The sequence below is a fragment of the Onychostoma macrolepis genome, chromosome 20 (assembly GCF_012432095.1).
Source record: "Onychostoma macrolepis isolate SWU-2019 chromosome 20, ASM1243209v1, whole genome shotgun sequence".
Taxonomy (NCBI): domain Eukaryota; kingdom Metazoa; phylum Chordata; class Actinopteri; order Cypriniformes; family Cyprinidae; genus Onychostoma; species Onychostoma macrolepis.
The window spans coordinates 6,895,809-6,916,256 of record NC_081174.1 but is presented as its reverse complement, the minus strand read 5'-3'; the positions used below and the strand labels follow the sequence as shown (position 1 = coordinate 6,916,256).

At 39.6% G+C, this 20,448-nt stretch overlaps 1 non-coding gene across 1 annotated transcript; it reads left to right on the top strand.

Moving 5' to 3' along the window:
• Positions 1-2,941: 2,941 nt before the first annotated feature.
• On the top strand, positions 2,942-3,053 carry trnal-caa (transfer RNA leucine (anticodon CAA)). The gene is made up of 2 exons: positions 2,942-2,979; positions 3,008-3,053. It is a non-coding gene; the product is annotated as a tRNA-Leu (tRNA).
• Positions 3,054-20,448: the final 17,395 nt, after the last annotated feature.

The window sequence follows — 20,448 nt, the reverse complement described above, 5'->3', positions numbered from 1 at the left end:
TCATCATTCACCTTTATTGGAATGTAAATGTACACCCAAGCTTAGCTGCAGGAATCTGTGAGGGCAACGGACAAGAAAATTGCTGTACCCAGGGCAGGCTTAGTAACAATTACCCTTGTATGGTTATCTATATACAATAAACATTAGTGCTGTCAAAATTAATGATTAATCCAAGTGATTAATAAAAAATAAAAAATAAAAAATAAAAAATAAAAAATAAAAATAATTTAAAAATGGTCTAAGGCGCCAGACTCAAGGCATTTCCGCTTTCTCAGTTGACACATGCTCTTTTAGAATTGGAAGCAATCTTGAGACAGTAAAATGTTATAGTTTGCATTCCTTCTTTTGCCCTCTGTCCAACTCCATTCATAAAATTACTCTTCAGAATCTTCAATGAAGTTGTCAGAATGGCCAAGCGATCTAAGGCACCAGACTCAAGGCATTTCCGCTTTCTCAGTTGACACATGCTCTTTTAGAATTGGAAGCAATCTTGAGACAGTAAACATTAAAGTTTGTATTTATTCTTTTGCCCTCTGTCCAACTCCATTCATAAAATTACTCTTCAGAATCTTCAATGAAGTTGTCAGAATGGCCAAGCGATCTAAGGCACCAGACTCAAGGCATTTCCGCTTTCTCAGTTGACACATGCTCTTTTAGAATTGGAAGCAATCTTGAGACAGTAAAATGTTATAGTTTGCATTCCTTCTTTTGCCCTCTGACCAATTCCATTTATTAAATTGCACTGGTGTCAAAAGTATTCACATTCATTACTCAGGTAGAAGTGTAGATACTAGGGTTTAAAAAGACTTCTGTAGAAGTTGAAGTATCAACTCAAGCAAAAGTGTAAAAGTACTGGTTTCAAAACTACTTAAAGTATAAAAGTAAAAGTAATGTAAGGAAAAAAATGCCGTTAAGGACAAAAGCTTAGGCCGTGCCACAGGGGCCTATTGTGCACTACCCCACCTCCTCAAAAAAACATTTTTCTAAAGGCCATGACTATAATGTTATATGTTAATGTTGAAAAATTTGGGATGCACTAGGCTACCTGTTTCAGCCGCATATATGCCCATTAAAAATGAACGCATTTTAGTACAATGTAAATACATTAAAGAACCATATATGTGTACTACTGAGCATTAACGTGTTTCATGGAGCGGAAGATATGATGGCTAGTTGCCTATAAGTACTGTAATGGTGCAAAAAGTCAAACTTCAGAGGAATGTCATCATTCACCTTTATTGGAATGTAAATGTACACCCAAGCTTAGCTGCAGGAATCTGTGAGGGCAACGGACAAGAAAATTGCTGTACCCAGGGCAGGCTTAGTAACAATTACCCTTGTATGGTTATCTATATACAATAAACATTAGTGCTGTCAAAATTAATGATTAATCCAAGTGATTAATAAAAAAATAAAAATAAAAAAAATAACTCAATCCTGATACCTTCCTGGTTTGTACTATGCTCAATTCTATAGCTAATGGCAACAATGACTACGTTTACATGGACATCAGTAATCTAATTATTTACCTTATTCTGAATAAGACAATATTATGATTAAGGTGTTTGCATGAGTTGCTTTTAGAATAATCCTTTCATGTTCCTGTTTTACATGTTATAGTACATAGATCGATTAATGGCATGCGTCATTACGTCACCACACGACGCTATCCGACGTCTCCTCCAGAATTTCAAGTATAAACATATAGTTTGTCTTCGGGATGATGCAATATACAGTTTTGGGTGTTTCATTTTTAATTTTATGAAAGCTTCAAGTGCAGTTAATTATTTGTACGTGCATACAGACGACGGCAGTGTTGAAGCTCTTTTATTTGCCGTCAAACGGTTGACCACTGCCGTGTGTGTGTCCTGTCGCAAAATGCGGCGAAAAGTCCTACACGACAGTAATAGTATGATTAAGGTGTTTACATGTCTGTACTGCACTTCAATAATGCGACTAAAATAGGAGTACTCCACATGTCTTAATTCGATTTGTGTTTACTTCGATTATGACTTTAGCCGGATTAAGGTAATCAAAATCTCTGTTTACATGGTAGACTCTTAATCAGAATATTGTCTTAATCGTATTAAAATCGGAGTATTGATGTCCATGTAAACGTACTGAGTGTCACATTTAACTAGAAGATGTAACAAACACTTTGGACTCAATCCTGTATGTACAACAACAGGGTAATCTACATCAGTTACAATTCGCTCGAGTTCTCTTCTTGAGTCTCTGCCACAGACATCTTCGTACTTGGCTACATACGTCTGCTATGTCCAGTGTTGGGGGTAACGAGTTACAAAGTTAGTATAGCCTACTTATCACAACATTGTCAATCGCAAACGCTAATTTATTCAAACGTCTCTCGACCGAACTACCTACTGTAGCTTAATTTGCGGAGGACGAAGAGAAAGCACCCGTTTGATAAATGAGCCAGTAGTGGAGAAATAATAACTTTTAAGAAATAATGTTTTTTGAGTAACGACCCCAACACTGGCTATGTCCTTGCTGGAGTGTGACGTGATTTGTGTCATGTGCAGGTGCGATAGATTGCGTACAAACCAATAGGGTGTTGGAATGGTATATGTTTATACTTCTCATCCAACCACAATCAAATTCACTCTATCCGGATAGCGCGATTTATCTGGATAGGTTTTTTTTTTTGTTTGTTTGTTTGTTTTTTAACGATGACAAGCCGGAATGAAAACAAGCTGAAATGAAATAGGAGTAACGAGGCTATTTTTAAAATGTAAGGAGTAGAAAGTACAGATAATTGCGTGAAAATGTAAGGAGTAGAAGTAAAAAGTCGGCTGAAAAATAATTACTCCAGTAAAGTATAGATACCCAAAATTTCTACTTAAGTAAGGTAATGAAGTATTTGTACTTCGTTCCTTGACACCTCTGTTAAATTGTTTTTTTCAGACCTTTCTGTGCAATTGTCAGAATGGCCGAGTGGTCTAAGGCGCCAGACTCAAGGTGTTATCTCCTTCCCAGTTGTTGAGGTTTCTGGTCTCCGTAGGGAGGTGTGGGTTCAAATCCCACTTCTGACAGAGACTCTTTTAGAACTGGAAGCAATCTTGAGACAGTAAACATTAAAGTTTGCATTCCTTCTTTTGCCCTCTGACCAATTCAATTTATTGAATTGTTTTTCAGATTTTTAAGTGTAATTGTCAGAATGGCCAAGCGGTCAAAGCCACCAGAATGAAGGCATCTCTACCTTCCCAGTTGTTGAGGTTTCTGGTCACTGAATGCAGGTGTGTGTTCAAATCCCACTTCTGACAAAAGAATTTTTAGAAATGTAACTGATGTTGAGACAGTAAACTTTATAGTTTGAATTCATTATTTTGACCTCTGACCAACTGCATTCTTAACATTTTTCTTCACAACCTTAAACATAGTTGTCAGAATGGCCGAGCACCAGACTCAAGGCATGTGTACCTTCCCAGATGTTGAGGTTTCTGGTCTCCGAATGGAGGCGTGGGTTCAAATCCCACTTCTGACACATGCTCGTATAGAACTGGGAGCAATGTTGAGACATTAAATGTTTAAGTTTGCTTTCCTTCTTTTGCCCTCTGACCAATTCCATTTATTGAATAGTTTTTCAGATTTTTCTGTGCAATTGTCAGAATGGCCGAGTAGTCAAAGGCGCCAGAGGCAAGGTGTTATCTCCTTCCCAGTTGTTGAAGTTTCTGGTCTCCGAATGGAGGCGTGGGTTGAATTCCCACTTCTGACAAAGGCTCTTTTAGAATTGGGAGTATTGTTGAGACAGTAAACATTATAGTTTGCATTCGTTCTTTTGCCCTCTGACCAACTCCATTCATAAAATTATTCTTCACAATCTTAAATAAAGTTCTCAGAATGGCCGAGTGGTCTAAGGCGCCAGACACAAGGCATCTCTATCTTCCCAGTTTTTGAGGTTTCTGGTCTCCGAATGGAGGTGTGGGTTCAAATCCCACTTCTGACAAAGGCTGTTTTAGAATTTGAAGCAATGTTGAGACAGTAAACATTACAGTTGATTTTAAGGTTTTAGTTTTTGTTTTTAAAGCACTTCATGGTCTTGCCCCAATTTACATTTCAGATCTTCTCCATTTTTATTCTCCTGCGAGAACGCTTAGATCGTCTTCTCAGAAGTTACTGATGGTCCCAAAATCTCGTTTAAAATCCAAAGGCAACAGAGCTTTTTCAGTTCTTGGTCCTACTCTCTGGAACTCTTTGCCTTTATCCATCAGATCATCCCCTACGTTATCTTCTTTTAAATCATCTCTTAAAACATACTTTTTTTCTCAGGCTTTTGCTTAATTTGGAAATATTTTTTGATTTTGTTTCTGTTTGTTTCTTTTGTTTGGTGATGTTTTGTATTAATTTGTATTTAATGATTTATATTTTATATTGTCTTAATGATTTTGTTAGTTGTTATTTATGATGTCTTTGGCTGTGCAGCACCTTGGTCAGCACTTGTTGCTTTTAAGGTGCTATATAAATAAACTTGACCTTGACCTAATATAAATTTTAGCCTCATTGAGAAACTCAATGCGAGCATTAATTAAGTGATTGATGGTTGTTCAGGTTCAGGAATATTTCAGAATCGATTATGAGCTCATTTTTTTCCCCCAGCATATGGTATGTGTGTGCGATAGAGAAGCGGTGGGCTTAATTGCATAGAATGTGCGCTGTGAGACACATGCACATTGCTTCACAATGTGTGCTTCCACCCGCCGTGTTTTACTTTAGCTATGCTTTAGATATGCTTTCATTTATACCATTTGAAATGCAGTACTATTAGATGCACGAAACTCATGTACTGACAGACTTTCACGTGCGCTTTGTGTTTGTTTGTCCTGAAGCTCGATTGCGGCTGCGGTCAAATGCACTTGCATTTTTGAATACTTTTATACGAAATTGATGTACACACAGTCAGTTATGTTTTAGAGCAGGACAAAACATCTGATATATCGAAATAGATATTTGCATTAGTCTGAATGCAGCCTGTTAAAGCTGCCACTGTCTGATCCCATCAGTAATAATCAAACGGCAATAATGCTGAGGAAAAAAAGAAAAACCCATAACTATTGTCTGTAAACTTTCGGATACTTAAAGAACACTTATTTTAAATAAGTAATTGTTTTAAAAAGTAGCCTGCTTATATAATAATAAAACATTTAAAAAGTAAATTTTGCACAACATAAATTTGATTTTAAATGCATATGAAAATGTAGCCATGTGCAGTAATATTGAAAACTGAGAATGTGATGCATCGTGATATTGAGTTGATAATGATAATCGTAATTTAATTGAATCGTGAAACCAAGATTCACACCCCTACTTTTAAGATGGCAGAAGCCTGCTGACACACAGAGATTCCAACTATAAACAAAAAGCATAGAAACTGCAATTTTGGTTAAGATGTAAAGTTGTAAAGATTTATTTGCATAGCAGAAGAATTAATTGGGGAAAAAAATGTAAATCAAGAATCGTTTTGGAATCGGATCGTGATTCCGTGCCTGAAGATTCCCACCCCTAGTGATTATGTGTTAGATTAGTTTACATGATTTATCCAATAAAGTCTTATTTATATTGAACAGAAAAGTATCTTGTGTTTTGTGCTTACAAGTTAATGTCTTAAACTGCCGATCTTGTTACTGTGCTATTAAATTGTGTTTTCACTAGATTTTGGATTTTAACCCTTTAGGCGCCAGGGATTTTTTGGGGAAAAAAATGCTGGATTTTGACATCAAGACTTCAAAAGCTTGTGACTTGAAAGGGCTTAAAGATAGAGATATACTGTATATTAGAAAAATGTTGGGCATGACCAAAAGTTTATGTGGGGTTTAAATATACTCATCTAATTTGCATATTATGACGTCATAACATATGACGATGTACACACAGAAACGGAGGAGACCAAAAGAAACGGAAGGCTGCATCCTCTGGAGGTCGCATTTGTAGACTGCATACGTCATAAAGAAGATCTTATTTTACTATATTAATAGTTATAAATTTGACCATTATTCTTAGTTAAGTGTAAATTGTTGTAATATGCTTTTGACTCGCAAATGTAATGCTCAGTTAACTGAAATAAACCAGGCTTGATGACGTATGCAGCCTACAAATGCAACCTCTGGAGGATGCAGCCTTCCGTTTGAGAAACAGCCTGGGTTTACCAAAGAAAAGCTGTTCCCGACCAAGTTAGGTTCACAGAGTGGTATAAGACTCTAAGTTACCTCTCTTTCAGAAACGGGCTTGACTTACCCTGCTTTCTTGGGTTAGACAAACCTCCCATTTTGAAACTGAAAACCCAGAGTTTCCCTCATTTCAGGGTTAACGTACTCAGAGTTTTCACATAACCTCCTTTCTGAAACGGGCCCCAGTTCATGGTTAAGACTAGAAGGGATACGTATGGCAGTACTGGGCATGCGTCCATCAATACAGCGTAATTTTTTTCACACTGTACACCAATAATTACTATTTTTCATTACTGTAATGGGTAGGTTTAGGGTTGGGGTAGGTGTAGACTTTAATAAAACACAATCTAATAGGTAGAAAATTAAATTTCATTGTCCGTTTCCGGTCGGAGCTGTATTCCTTCTAGCCACAACCCCAGTTCATGTGCCGCTTGAACAATACAGTGATGTGTCATGACACATTAAAGAGCCACAAAACAGTATTTATTGTTTGAATTTCTTAAAAAATTACCAAATTTGAAAGCTGAGCCCTTGTTTCATACCACAAGTAACCTGCTCAGTGTTGTCTGTTGGCGTGTTGTCAGTTTGCTCTTTGCTCCATGATGTATTTTTTTACTGCGTGAGAATATTATGTGTAATGTGAGAGCGGCATTAGTTTGTTGGACATAGCAACAGTATCTAAGGAGAGCGGGTTTTTGCAAACAGCCAATTGCATCTTAACCTCTCTACTTAACTTTAGGTCATGCATGCACTTAACATATCCGCCATGTTGGCTTTTTTTTTTTTTTTCGTAGTTTTTATGAAGTTTTTTCATGTATGTATTTCTGAACTGAATCCTTCACTAAAAAAAGCAATGGATTGTGGACAATATTAGCCATAAGACTGTGCACAGATCCACACTTCAAAAATCTACCTGAAATAATAGACCATCCGGGGACTTTTGGCACACTCTGTTCAACATACTGTGTTTTGGGAAACACTTATTCTCAACTCACATACTATTTAGGATGGATAGTATGAACATTGGGATGCACGGTCAGTCAGAAGCCAGTTATTCTCTGGCCAGAAAGTGAACCTCTTTATTCTGCCCAGGTTTAATGATTTTCAAGCTGTGTGTGCTTACATCAGTGAGAGGTGGTGTACAGGTGGTGTAACTGTTGTAGCATTTGGACCAATCAGACACACAATTTGGCATTTGATTTAACAAATCAGTTAGTTATTAGATTAACAAATAGTCACAGACCCCTCACCCAATACACATACCCGGTGCCAGTAGGTATGTCAAGGACTTCAGGCCCCTGGTTCCATGGCAACCCATCAGATAGCACTAGTTTTATTGCTCAAAGGAATGCAAATGCAGAGCATCTCACTACCTCTTTCCTATAGGAAAGACATTATGCCATAAAAATGGACTCTTCTCTAATTAATTCATAGAAAAACCTTTCTTTGAACGAACACACATATCATTCAGGTCACTGTGTATATTATTACTGTTCTTGTATATGTTTTTGTGTATTGTATACTGTTTTATGCATGCTTATGATAGATCACTTGTTAATATAATTTTAACTCACACCATGTCTGGTCTCTATCAATTCATCTTCGAATGATCTAACATGTTGATACCTATGTAACATATTAGTGTCCTAAGAATCTTTAATAGTTTGTATATCAACTTCCAATCCAACCCCTTTGCAAATTACCATGCTCTCAGACAAAGGGTCATAAGTATTTCCCAACTCCCGCTTGGAAATTCAGCCTTTCTCATTGGTCAAGCCCATCCTGAGAGGTGTGACTCTTCGCAGACCTTAAAGGGCTCAGGCACAGTTCCACCTTCACGCACTCTCTTCTGCAAAAGCTCTACTGCTAAATCTCCAGATTGCTGCCCGTGTGAAGAGCCTTAGCCGGTACCGGCGTGCCCGGTGGGCTCCAACATATCCCGGTTTGCAGTTCTGTTAGATCCTAGAAGGATGTGAGCTAGAACTCTTCTGGACCCTTAAGTCTTGTGCCAGGCCTTGCGGCCTTGACTTTCCATTCAACCAAAGCTCCTCGGACCTCAGAGCCAGAATAACATCTTTGGAATTCATCACTCTTCAACTCAGAAGAACGTGATCGCAAGTCCAAAATCTTGAAACAATCAAGACTTTTCATCCGAGACTGCATTACAGACACACGCCAACAGCCATGCAAGTATGGTACATCTAACTAAACTAAACAGAGGTTTAGTATAAGTTATAGACCCCGTTATAAACGGCGCTGATGGTTTTACTTAGGTGGTTAACTGACTCTTTCCATAACTGCATTCTGTTTTCTCTAATGGCTTCATTCATCCACTTTAGCTCCCCTTTTGTATATACGCGTGAGTGTATGTATGTTTGTTTGTTTGTTTAGATTAGTTATGTGTGTTAGTGTTAAGTTAATAAAAGTTGTGTGCATAAATTACATGAGTTTCTGGTTCTGCCTTGCAAATTAATGTCCCTTTATGATTTTCGATCCTTACTACATGCTCTAATGCATTAATACTTAGGAAAGTATTTTCTGTGGCCACGGAAATATCCATTCTTAAGCCCGGCTCACACTGTGCGATTTTGGCCACGATTTGGTCGTCTGGGACAAATTTTGAAAATCCTAAAAGATTCCTATGATCCTAGGCTAAAATACGTAGTCTTTGATCGCTGGTTTGACATGTTCACCGACAGCCGATTAATGGCTGTTGCGATCAAATTTCACCTCCGACGAAATTCTGGCAGTGTCAGAAGATTTGGCGCACAGTCCTGCAGTGTGACTACCCCTGCGACGAATATCAAACTGTCTCCGTTTTTCAAGGCAAGCTATGAGCAGAATTAATGCTTGAGAATTATTCTATCAGCTATAGACTCCGGCGCTCCCGTCCTCCGCTCACCGAGTTAATCTGATATGTTTCTTTTTTATATAAACACTGGTTGCGCCGCTGTTTTCATGTGCGTGTGTATGAATACATACACTATTCTTCTTAAACACGCCGGTATTGCCGCCGTTCATATACTTTTCATGACAGCCAACATTTCGGTGCCGCGTGCAATGCAGTTCACAGTCACTGGACGTGTATGGGTTGATAATGTAAAACTTCGGATAAGTTTTCTTGCGCACACCTGTTTTTAACTCGTCTTGACTGTCGTACAGTCTGACATTAATGACAACTGAGATCCCATAGTGTGACATAATCATCATGTTCGTACAGTCTGACAAGTACAATCCTAAAGGACTTTTAAAAAATCGCACAGTGTGAGCCCGGCTTTAGAGTTGATATGAACTTACACTGAATGGTCGCTGGACGAACAGATCAGTTGATGACAATTTAATTCTGCTACAGTTATTACTGTCGTGAGCTCAGCTTTACAGAAACTCGCTGATCAGATCACAGAGACTGAGCAACAACACCCGGACTCTGTTTTAATCATTCTCGGGGACTTTAATAAAGCAAATCTCTCCCGCGAACTGCCAAAATACAGACAACACATCACATGTGTTACGGGTCTGTGGTTGTGGCGTGAGCAAACTTAAATCAAAATAAATGACAAGAGAATGAAACGGCTTCAACGCACTTTTCCCTTTTATTAGCATATAAGAACGGACAAACACAAAGGGAGAACTGAGGACTTTTAAAGGAAAGGGAACAAAAGAGCAAACAACGTAATTCAAAACAGGTGGGGATAATGAGAGGTAATTAATTAACAAGAAACGGAACCTAACCAAATAAGGAAAATGGGGACTAGGACAGGCAGACACGTTACAACATGTCCCACCAGAGACAGTAATATATTGGATCACTGTTACACCGCGATAAAGGATGTCCCACAGGCAGCTTTAGGACACTCTGATCACTGTTTAGTTCATCTCATACCGACCTACAGGCAGAAACTTAAATCTGCTAAACCTGTATTAAGAACTGTTAAAAGATGGACTAATAAAAAAGAGCAGGTTTTACAAGCCTGTTTCTCTCTCACTGATTGGACTGTTTTCAAAGCTGCTGCAAACGATCTGGACGAGCTCACAGAGACTGTAACATCTTATATCAGTTTCTGTGAGGATATGTGCATTCCTACCAAGACTCATTTAACTTACAACAACGACAAACCATGGTTCACTGTAAAACTCAGACAGCTCCGTCAGGCCAAAGAAGATGCTTACAGAAAGGGGGATAAAGTCTTGGGCCAAATACACACTGTAAAAGGAGATCAGAGTGGCAAAGAGGAATTATTCTGGCAAGCTAAGGAACAAATTATCTTCCAGTTATTCTGCTTCAGTATGGAAAGGTATGAAAGATATCACCAGCTACTCTGGAGAATCAACAACTGCCAGACGATCTGAATGAGTTCTACTGCAGGTTTGAAAAAACACCCCACACCCACCCAGAACACCTCTCCACACAACCATTAACACCTCCAGCAACCCCCCTCTCCCCCACATCTGCAATTCAGATCAGCGAAGATGACGTGTGCCAGGTCTTCAGGAAGAACAAAAGAAGGAAAGCACCAGGCCCAGACGGTGTGTCATCAGCCTGCCTAAAATCCTGTGCTGACCAGCTGGCCCCCATCTTCACACAGATCTACAACAGATCACTGGAGCTGTGCGAAGTTCCCTCATGCTTCAAATGCTCTACCATCATCCCCGTCCCAAAGAAACCCAAAATTACTGGACTTAATGACTGCAGACCTGTGGCTCTAACGTCTGTGAAGTTTGTAGACTTCAGCTCCGCTTTTAACACCATCATCCCAGACATCCCCCAGAATAAACTGACACAGCTTTCCGTGCCCACCTCCATCTGTCAGTGGATCACCAGCTTCCTGACAGACAGGCAGCAGCTAGTGAGGCTGGGAAAATACACATCCAGCACCCGCACGATCAGCACTGGAGCTCCTCAGGGCTGCGTTCTCTCCCCACTGCTCTTCTCCCTGTACACCAACAACTGCACATCTAAAGACCCCTCTGTCAAGCTCCTGAAGTTTGTAGATGACACCACACTGATCGGCCTCATCCAGGACGGTGACGAGTCTGCTTAAAGACAGGAGATTAAGGAGCTGGCTGTCTGGTGCAGTCTTAACAACCTGGAGCTCAACACGCTCAAAACAGTGGAGATGATCGTGGACTTTTGGAGAAACCCCCCTGCTCTCCCCCCACTCACCATCATGAACAGCACTGTGACTGCAGTGGAGTCATTCAGATTCCTGGGCACCACAATTTCTCAGGACCAGAAGTGGGACAATCACATTGAGTCCATTGTGAAAAAGGCCCAACAGAGGAAGTTCGCCAGCTGAGGAAGTTCAACCTGCCACAGGAGCTGCTGAAACAGTTCTACTTCGCCATCATTGAATCCGTCCTCTGCACTTCAATAACTGTCTGGTTCAGCTCAGCTACCAAATCTGACCTCAGAAGACTACAGAAGGTAGTCCGAACTGCTGAGCGAATGATTGGTACAACCCTCCCCACTCTCCAAGAACTGTACTTATCCAGAGTGAGCAAAAGGGTTGGCAAAATCACTCTGGACCCCTCACATCCAGCACACTCCCTCTTTGAACTGTTAACGTCTGGTTGACGCTACGGAGCTCTGAGCACCAGAACGACCAGACACAGAAACAGTTTCTTCCCTCAGGCTATCCATCTCATGAACACTGGACATTAACCCTTTCAGTGGTGAGTTTAAAATATTCTAGCGGTCCCCCCTGAGTGAGTTTATTTAAGGCAACCGTTATTTTAGAACGTTTGCCCTTACTGTTTCCATGGCAACGCGTCATGATTGTCACGTGACACACCGCGGCCACAATAACACTGTATGACAGATTGATCACTTTTATTTAGTTTTTCCTTTTTTATTTAATATATTCACAAACTTGCTTAACATGTCATGGACAATCTGATTTACCGATTCACAAATATGCGTAAATGAGTGTGTTTTGTCGTTTAAACACCTTTCTAAATGATCTTGATCATGATCTGTGACGTGAGGTGGGCGACACCATGTTTGTTCGCACCGCAGTTCAGAGAATCCTGTCAGTCTAATTTACAGCATGTGAATTCATCAATTTCTCCCGAAATACATTCAAGTAAGTGGCTGGTGAACTGGGTGAAGAATAGAGTGAACTTTATAGTTACTTACACTATGTGTGTCTGATATGAATAAAACACATCGGCAAATTAAATTTGAATGGATTGATATTGTTGCTTCCATAGACATCTGTGTGTATTTTACAAGCTATAAATGTATTGTTTTACTAGTACTTATGTGTATTTAAATGTTTGAAATCTAAAATATGCATTAAGCGGTTAAGAACACTGCATAGTTGTGATAATATGACAATCGAAGTGCACGTCTCTCTGGCTGAGCGCCAGTCAATGCGCGAAACCAACGTTTGAATTTGGCAGTTATGCGACATCACCGAACGTTCTAAATCCCATATGTGGGACCGTATTCCCAGGGGCACGGAAATAAAAATCCCATATGTGGGACCCTACCACTCAAAAGGTTAAACGTGGAACACACAACACTATTATACATTATTTATTCACCACACATACTTTTTTCATTTCAAATCTGCACATATCAGACCTGTACACACATAACTGTCTATATTATATATTGTGTTTTTTTGCTATTTTGTACATTGCCTATTTGTATATTATTATTTTTTATCTGTGTCCTGTCCTGTTGCTGGCTTTCTGTTGCACTGTAGAGCTTCTGTCACTACAACAAATTCCTTGTATGTGTAAACATACCTGGCCAATAAAGATCATTCTCATTCTTATTACTGATTATGTAATAATGAGCTAACGAGCTGTCCAGGTGGCACAAATTGTTTTCTGTTTGGCTTTAAAAGTCCTGGGCTGCGTTCAGCCCCGAAAAAACGGTGCAAAACGTTTATTAAACAGAAACGGTGGCGCGTTGAACACCTTGTTCTGATGACGCAAGTGTTGCAACTATGGCAGCTGAGAAGGCCATTCTTAGTGTTCTTTTTGAAGAATTTTCGGAGCTTGATGAAATCAATATAAATACCTGTTTAATACTGCAAAATACGCTCGATGTTACAGTCACTGCCCTTGCTGTCCAGAATAAAAGAGAACATCCCAATCGAGTGAAGGGATTTGTGGAAACTGTGGTAATCCACTTCTTACCTCCAAGACAGTGTTATGATCTATATGACCTTTTTTATTGTGAGTATTAGGCTTATCATTATTGCTGATCACTGTTGTTGTGCTATGATATTGTAATATTTACCATTATATAATCAGAGGAGCATAGAAACGTTTAGGAACGTGTCACCCACAATACAATAGCAAAATATATAAATATGTGGTATTTTTATGTTACATTAATCAGTGTCTAGCACACCTTCCTAAGGAAAGGATATGGACCAGAAGACATTGCAATTACTACATGATATTTAGACAGACTTAAAGAAGTTCCAGATCTATGCTTGTGCTCTTATTATTTCAGTTATTTTGCCTTTAATGTAAATAAACATGTGCAAACAATATACTTGCTCTAGTGAATTTATTTTGATGTTAATTACATTTACTTACAAATTCATCATCATCATGTAACATATGTTACTATAAAACTCTTATGACAAACATGTCTTCTAATATCTTCAATTGTTGTGTATATCGAGCTGCAGCGGACACATATTAAATGACTTCACTTGGACCCATTGTGCAAGCTGTCTTTTTAATACCGCGTGGTTTATATACAAGTTGCTGCTGATTGGGCTGACATTTTTGACACACCCACCAAACAAGAGAAAATGTATCTCAAACCCCGTTGCACACCGTTTCCAGGAAACATGTCATTCAACCCGGAAACCGTAGCAAAACGTTGGGCCTGAACGTGCCCCTGGTTTGGTTGGAACTATATACATATTTTATTTGGCTGTCTTAGTGATTAAATTTGTGTTTTAAAAAATGGGCTTGATTAGACTTACTCTTTTGGTGTTTCTTTATCACCAGTTGGTATGGCAAGGTGAGTTTTAATATTTTGTTTTTTGTTTGGTTGCAGGAATTTTTGTTTGTTTTAATATGTGTGTTCTCACAATATTAGTGATAAGAAGAGCCAATCATTTTATTGACTCCTCTCGTCCCATTCATCAAAATAAACTAATGTAGTTTTTTTGTTGTTGTTGTTGTTTTGTTTTGTTTTTTTTCCCAAAAGTGGCTTCATTTGAGTAGTATTAAGTGATATTTTTTTAATAGCCAAATTCCACAAACGCGTCCACCTATGTAATCCTGTTAATATTCTGAACCTAGAAGTCTTTATAATGCAGCTAAAAATGACTTGAGAAATGTTAATTACTTGGCCTCCCAAGTCTCTTGTTTGTTTGTCATCATTGCTCCGTATTCAGCTCCATGGCTTAACATGGCTCTTTACATTACTACAAGATCATTTCAGATTAAGAAACCCCTAGTATCACACCTCACTCCAGGAGTAAAGTAATGAGCTTATAACTTTTTTTTTCCATTAAATTTGAGTTAATATTCACATTGTCTATCTACGGACAATCCACTGAATGGCCACAGTAACTTGGTTGGTGCATCCATTTCTGTCCCCCTGCAAAACGCCTAGAGCCAGGATGCTGAGTCTGCTTCTGCTAACGTCAACTTGAGCCAGGATGCTGAGTCTGCTAACGTCACCTTGAGTCAGGATGCTGAGTCTGCTTCTGCTAACATCACCTTGAGTCAGGATGCTGAGTATGCTTCTGCTAACGTCACCTTGAGTCAGGATGCTGAGTCTGCTTCTGCTAACGTCACCTTGAGCCAAGATGCCGAGTCTACTTCTGCTAACGTCACCTTGAGCCAGGATGCCGAGTCTGCTTCTGCTAACGTCACCTTGAGCCAGGATGCTGAGTCTGCTTGTGCTAACGTCACCTTGAGCCAGGATGCTGAGTCTGCTAACGTCAGCTTGAGCCAGAATGCTGAGTCTGCTTCTGCTAACGTCACCTTGAGCCAGGATGCCGAGTCTGCTCGTGCTAACGTCACCTTGAGCCAGGATGCGGAGTCTGCTAACATCACCTTGAGCCAGTATGCTGAGTCTGCTAACGTCACCTTGAGCCAGGATGCTGAGTCTGCTTGTGCTAACGTCACCTTGAGCCAGGATGCTGAGTCTGCTAACGTCAGCTTGAGCCAGGATGCTGAGTCTGCTTCTGCTAACGTCACCTTGAGCCAGGATGCCGAGTCTGCTTGTGCTAACGTCACCTTGAGCCAGGATGCTGAGTCTGCTAACGTCACCTTGAGTCAGGATGCTGAGTCTGCTAACGTCACCTTGAGCCAGGATGCTGAGTCTGCTAACGTCACCTTGAGTCAGGATGCTGAGTCTGCTAACGTCACCTTGAGTCAGGATGCTGAGTCTGCTTCTGCTAACGTCACCTTGAGTCAGGATGCTGAGTCTGCTTCTGCTAACGTCACCTTGAGTCAGGATGCTGAGTCTGCTAACGTCACCTTTAGCCAGGATGCGGAGTCTGCTTCTGCTAACGTCACCTTGAGCCAGGATGCAGAGTCTGCAAACGTCACCTTGAGTCCTTCTGATGAATATGTTTCAGCCGCTATCTATTTACATGTTCTCAAACGTGTTCTTGTGTAAACAAATAAAAAATCTGTTTTTTAATGGTTTCTTGTGTTCACTGTGTTGTACTTTTTTCCAGAGTTTGAGTACTAAGTTTTGTAGAACTGCTTTAATGCTTTCTCTTAATGTTTTATTTTTCTCTTTGGAAGAGCAGCTCTGTTTCTCTGGAGGTGTAGTTATTAGCTTTTTACTTGTTTTTTTTTTGTTTTGTTTTTATGACTTCTGGTATGTTGCGGTTAGTAATTCTGCCTAAATGTAATTGTAGAAACCTACTTGCAACACTTTCTTTAAGTGATTTAATGCTAGTTCTTGCAGTCACTAATGTATGAATCCAAAAAGTGGTAACATTTGTTTCTTTGAGAAATGCAGATTTAGATACCCACTGCTAGACTGCAACAACGATCCATTCTGACATGTCAAGCTTGTGGGAGATATGTGCATTCTGGATGGTGTTGTAACAATTTTTCAATTTAGTTAAAGTAGCTCTAGAAGACAACCCTGCAAACATGCACCTGCGGGGCCCATGCTGGCTTTTTGCAGGCACAGTGGACTAGGGCCAGCCCACACCAAGCCTAAACAGGCCCAGTGCCTCTCATGAGTCATATTTGAGGTGCAACAGACATGAGCCTGTTAATAATAATTTTGTAGGCAGTTTTCTTCCTTACCACTAGGAGTGCTGGGGTGTTTTGGGTTTCCTTAAGTGGGTAGAGGGAGTAGCAATAACAACAAGCAGCAGTAGCCAGTATAGCTCACCTGCTGAGCACATTGTGCTGTGTCCTGATTGGGATATGTGTAATTTCAAGCCAAGTCAAAAGTAAGGAGTTGATGTTTTTTGCAGAGATGTTACATGTGTGTATGGCCTATGTTTGGATTGATGCTAAGAGTTTAAGACAGTGTATTTGTATGCATTTTAGAAGGACTCTTTATTGGTGAGGTCACCACATCATGGTCCAGTTTGAATATGGATTTAAAGTTCTTTTCGACGTGGGACCATAGTCTGGACTATTTTTGACTGTTCCTGGTTAGGAAGGGTCTGGTGTTTGAGAGCTGTGGCGTGTTTTCATTACAAAAGGCTGGATTATTTATTTGCTATCAGTAACTTCAGCTACGGACAGTGTTTGGACATTTATACACTACAGATAAGGATTTCGCACACATCAACTTTCACATGACGAAATCCTACATTGCTTTGTTTGCTTTCTTTTGTTTTTTTGTTCTTTTGTGTATTTACATTTTTGGCTATATGTAGTTGTATTAATCTGAATAGAATGTTTTCTATTTTGTATTTAATAAATTGATCTGAAATCCCTTTTGATTACTGTACATTTTTGACAATACAGACATTAGTTATGTGGTGACTGCATCCATTTCAGATGTATAATAACTGGTTTTCCCAAAGACTTAAGTTATAGTAGCTGGAAATTATTGATAGTGAAACAGATGTATTGTTGTTGATTAATAGTGCGGGCACTGTGTGGGCCTAGTGAGGGTTTCCTGGGGGCTAAGTGAGGGCTGACCGTGCAGGGCCAGCACTAAGGGGCCAACGTTTTGCCAATGAGCAAATTCTCAGGGGCCCTGCGCTGGCAGCCTGCTGGGGGCCCTTAGGCTAGCCCTGAGTGGGCCTGTAAAGGCTTGTTTTCAGGGAATAGTAAACAATCATTATTCAGTTGTAACCAGTTCATTGTTGATCCAGTGTCCATCAGTTATGGAATGAGTTTAATTAAAGCAGCTCTTGAGAAAACAGTGTCATTAGCTCAGTTCAGTTCTGTTAAATTCTGATAAATACAGCGGTTTAATAACCTAGAACACTTGATGGCTGCTCTCAATTCTTCGTCATCAGTTAGGAACCTAGGTGTGCTATTTGATAGCAATCTTTCCTTTGAAAGCCACATTTGTAAAACTGCATTTTTCCATCTCAAAAATATATCTAAATTACGACCTATGCACTCAATGTCAAATGCAGAAACGTTAATTCATGCGTTCATGACCGCAAGCTTAGATTACTGTAATGCTTTATTGGGTGGTTCTTCTGCACTCTTAATAAACAAACTCCAGCTTGTCTAAAATGCAGCAGCTAGAGCCAGGAAGTATGACCATATTAATCCAGTTCTGTCAACATGGCACTGGCTCCCTATTAAACATTGTATACATTTTAAAATCTTGCTAATTACCTATAAAGCCCTCAAGAACCTAAGTATTTGAGCGAGCTCTTATCGCCTTATAGCCTTTCACATCCGTTATGATCTCAAAACTCTGGCCATTTGATAATACCTAGAATATCAAAATCAACTGCGGACAGCAGATCCTTTTCCTGTTTAGTGCTCAAACTCTGGAACAATCTGTCTAACATTGTTCGGGAGGCAGACACACTCTGTCAGTTTAAATCTTGATTAAAAACCAATCTCTTTAACCTGGTTTACACATAACACACAAACTAATTTCTATAAAGAAAGAATTGTAAAGAATTGCTAGGCTGCATTTTTTTTGTCCAAAACGTCCTCTATTGTGTGGTGTCATTACGATTATTTAACTGCTCCCGATCGAGACGGAGTGTCCCCGAACTCAAATAATAAATATCAAACATGTTTGATGTATACGACTCCTGATCCAGCTGCCTCTGACGTGATACCCGTGATAGCCAATGACAGCAAACAAGCATCACTTACCGGATGTTGTATGCTTCTACAGTTGAAACTTGGCAGCCACAAACATACCACGAAAGCAGAATACATCACCCATATCCTTTTTATACTTTGTTTTTCCCTGTGAAACAAAACAGGAGAGCCAGCTGACGACATTGATTGTCTGTTTCTTCTCTAATCACGTTTGATCTTGTGAGTCTCTGTGAGAACTCGTGTCACTGTGAAATCATCCCTACAATCTACAAGTGTGTGGTATCATGGTCTGGTTGATTATAGGATTATAAGGCTAAAAATCGGTTGAAACTGTCTTCATGTCTGTTGTCTCCCATGGTTTTAAAATTGGTTAACATTTAAAAATCGTCTAGTGGAGACTTGACTGATTGTACAGACACTATTGGAAGAGAGCTGAACTGGATGATGACATCACTGAACTTACCATCAATGAACTTACTTTAACTGGAAAAATGACTGTGTTATCATCCTCTTGCATTATTGACACATTGTTTTCCTGTTTGACATTGTGAAGCTGGTGTGACACAATCTGTATTGTATAAAGCACTATATAAGTAACGGTGACTTGACTCATCCAATGTGACCATGCAGTCAAGTCAATAATATTGCCAACTAAGCAAGCCAGGTGGTGACAGTGGCAAGGAACACAAACTCCATTGGTGACAGAAATGGAGAAAAGAAACAAAAAGGGTGAAACCAGACTCATACTGCGTCCTATTGTGCCTACTTATACTACGTCCTTAAAGTATGTACTCCTTCGGTAAAGAAAAAAAAACGCACTTTAGAGTGTATAGTAGCAGAGTAGGCACGCTTTGGGACATACTATCACACCATATACTGTAATTGACCATTTGCAAAGAGCTTGATTGACAGGCGATTTGACCAATTATAACGCCGAATCCGCCATCTTGCCCAACAAACAAATCAGACAGGAGAGTAGATTAACATCAGTGGACTTAAACTTGAAAAATTGTGTGTATTGACATCTTTCTGCAGTTGAAATAAAATACGCTCTGATCTTCCGTCATGTTTATTTCATGTTTTAATGTGAAAAGACGATCTGGGGCCCATTTCAATAAGGAGGTTCAACCAACTCTGAGTTGAAACTTGAACTCTAATGGCAAGCTCACACTACATCATTGAAAGACTAGCCGAATCACTGTGTTGCTCATACTACACAACAAGATTTCTTCTCATCTGTCGTCGTCTTGTCATAGCTGCGCACATACTACACAACACAACGCTGACGAGGTGCACACACTACAAAACATTCAGTGAAGAGGCGTTCCCAACCATCAGCGAAAATACAATTTCTCACATAAATTCTCACAAGAAATTACAGCGATTATAGGCCATTTCTTCAAGTATGGACGATCAACTGGCCCTTCTGTGAAGTTATTTTATCCGAAAGAAAGAAGAAACCACGACAAAAGAGAACATGGCAGAAACAATGGCTTGAAAGACATGGACAACAAGGACTGTCAGTACTGCAGAAACAGTTGGAGGTAATTAAACAGTACAATGAAACATGGTATTATATACACAATCTATGGATTTGTTCATTTTATTTCTAGTTAGTTGATTTGATTAATTTGTGGCTTTTCGTTTCTGTTCATAAAGATGCATGATAAGACTAATTTTACCATCTGCACTGTGATTGGCTGGATTAGTTCCACCTTGCCATTGTGTCGCTCACATTACGAGATCATGTGGCGATAATATTAAACAGTGATAGCTCGAGACAGGTTCGGATCACGTTGTTTACCTGCTCATATTTAATATCCAGTGCAGAGTTAATGTTATACGGCTTGTTCAGTGAATCGCCGGCCAACTCAGTGATCAGCCGTGAAACAGTGGTTCTGTTCAAATTCCCTATTAAATCATGAATGATTCCCTTTGAGCTAAATTGACCTGTTTCCCTTACATATATTGGTGGAGAACGCGGGGCAGTTTAATCTAAATTGTGAGCATAAACCAAGTTATTTCATCTTTTCTTTTGTTGGATGAAATATGAGAAGCT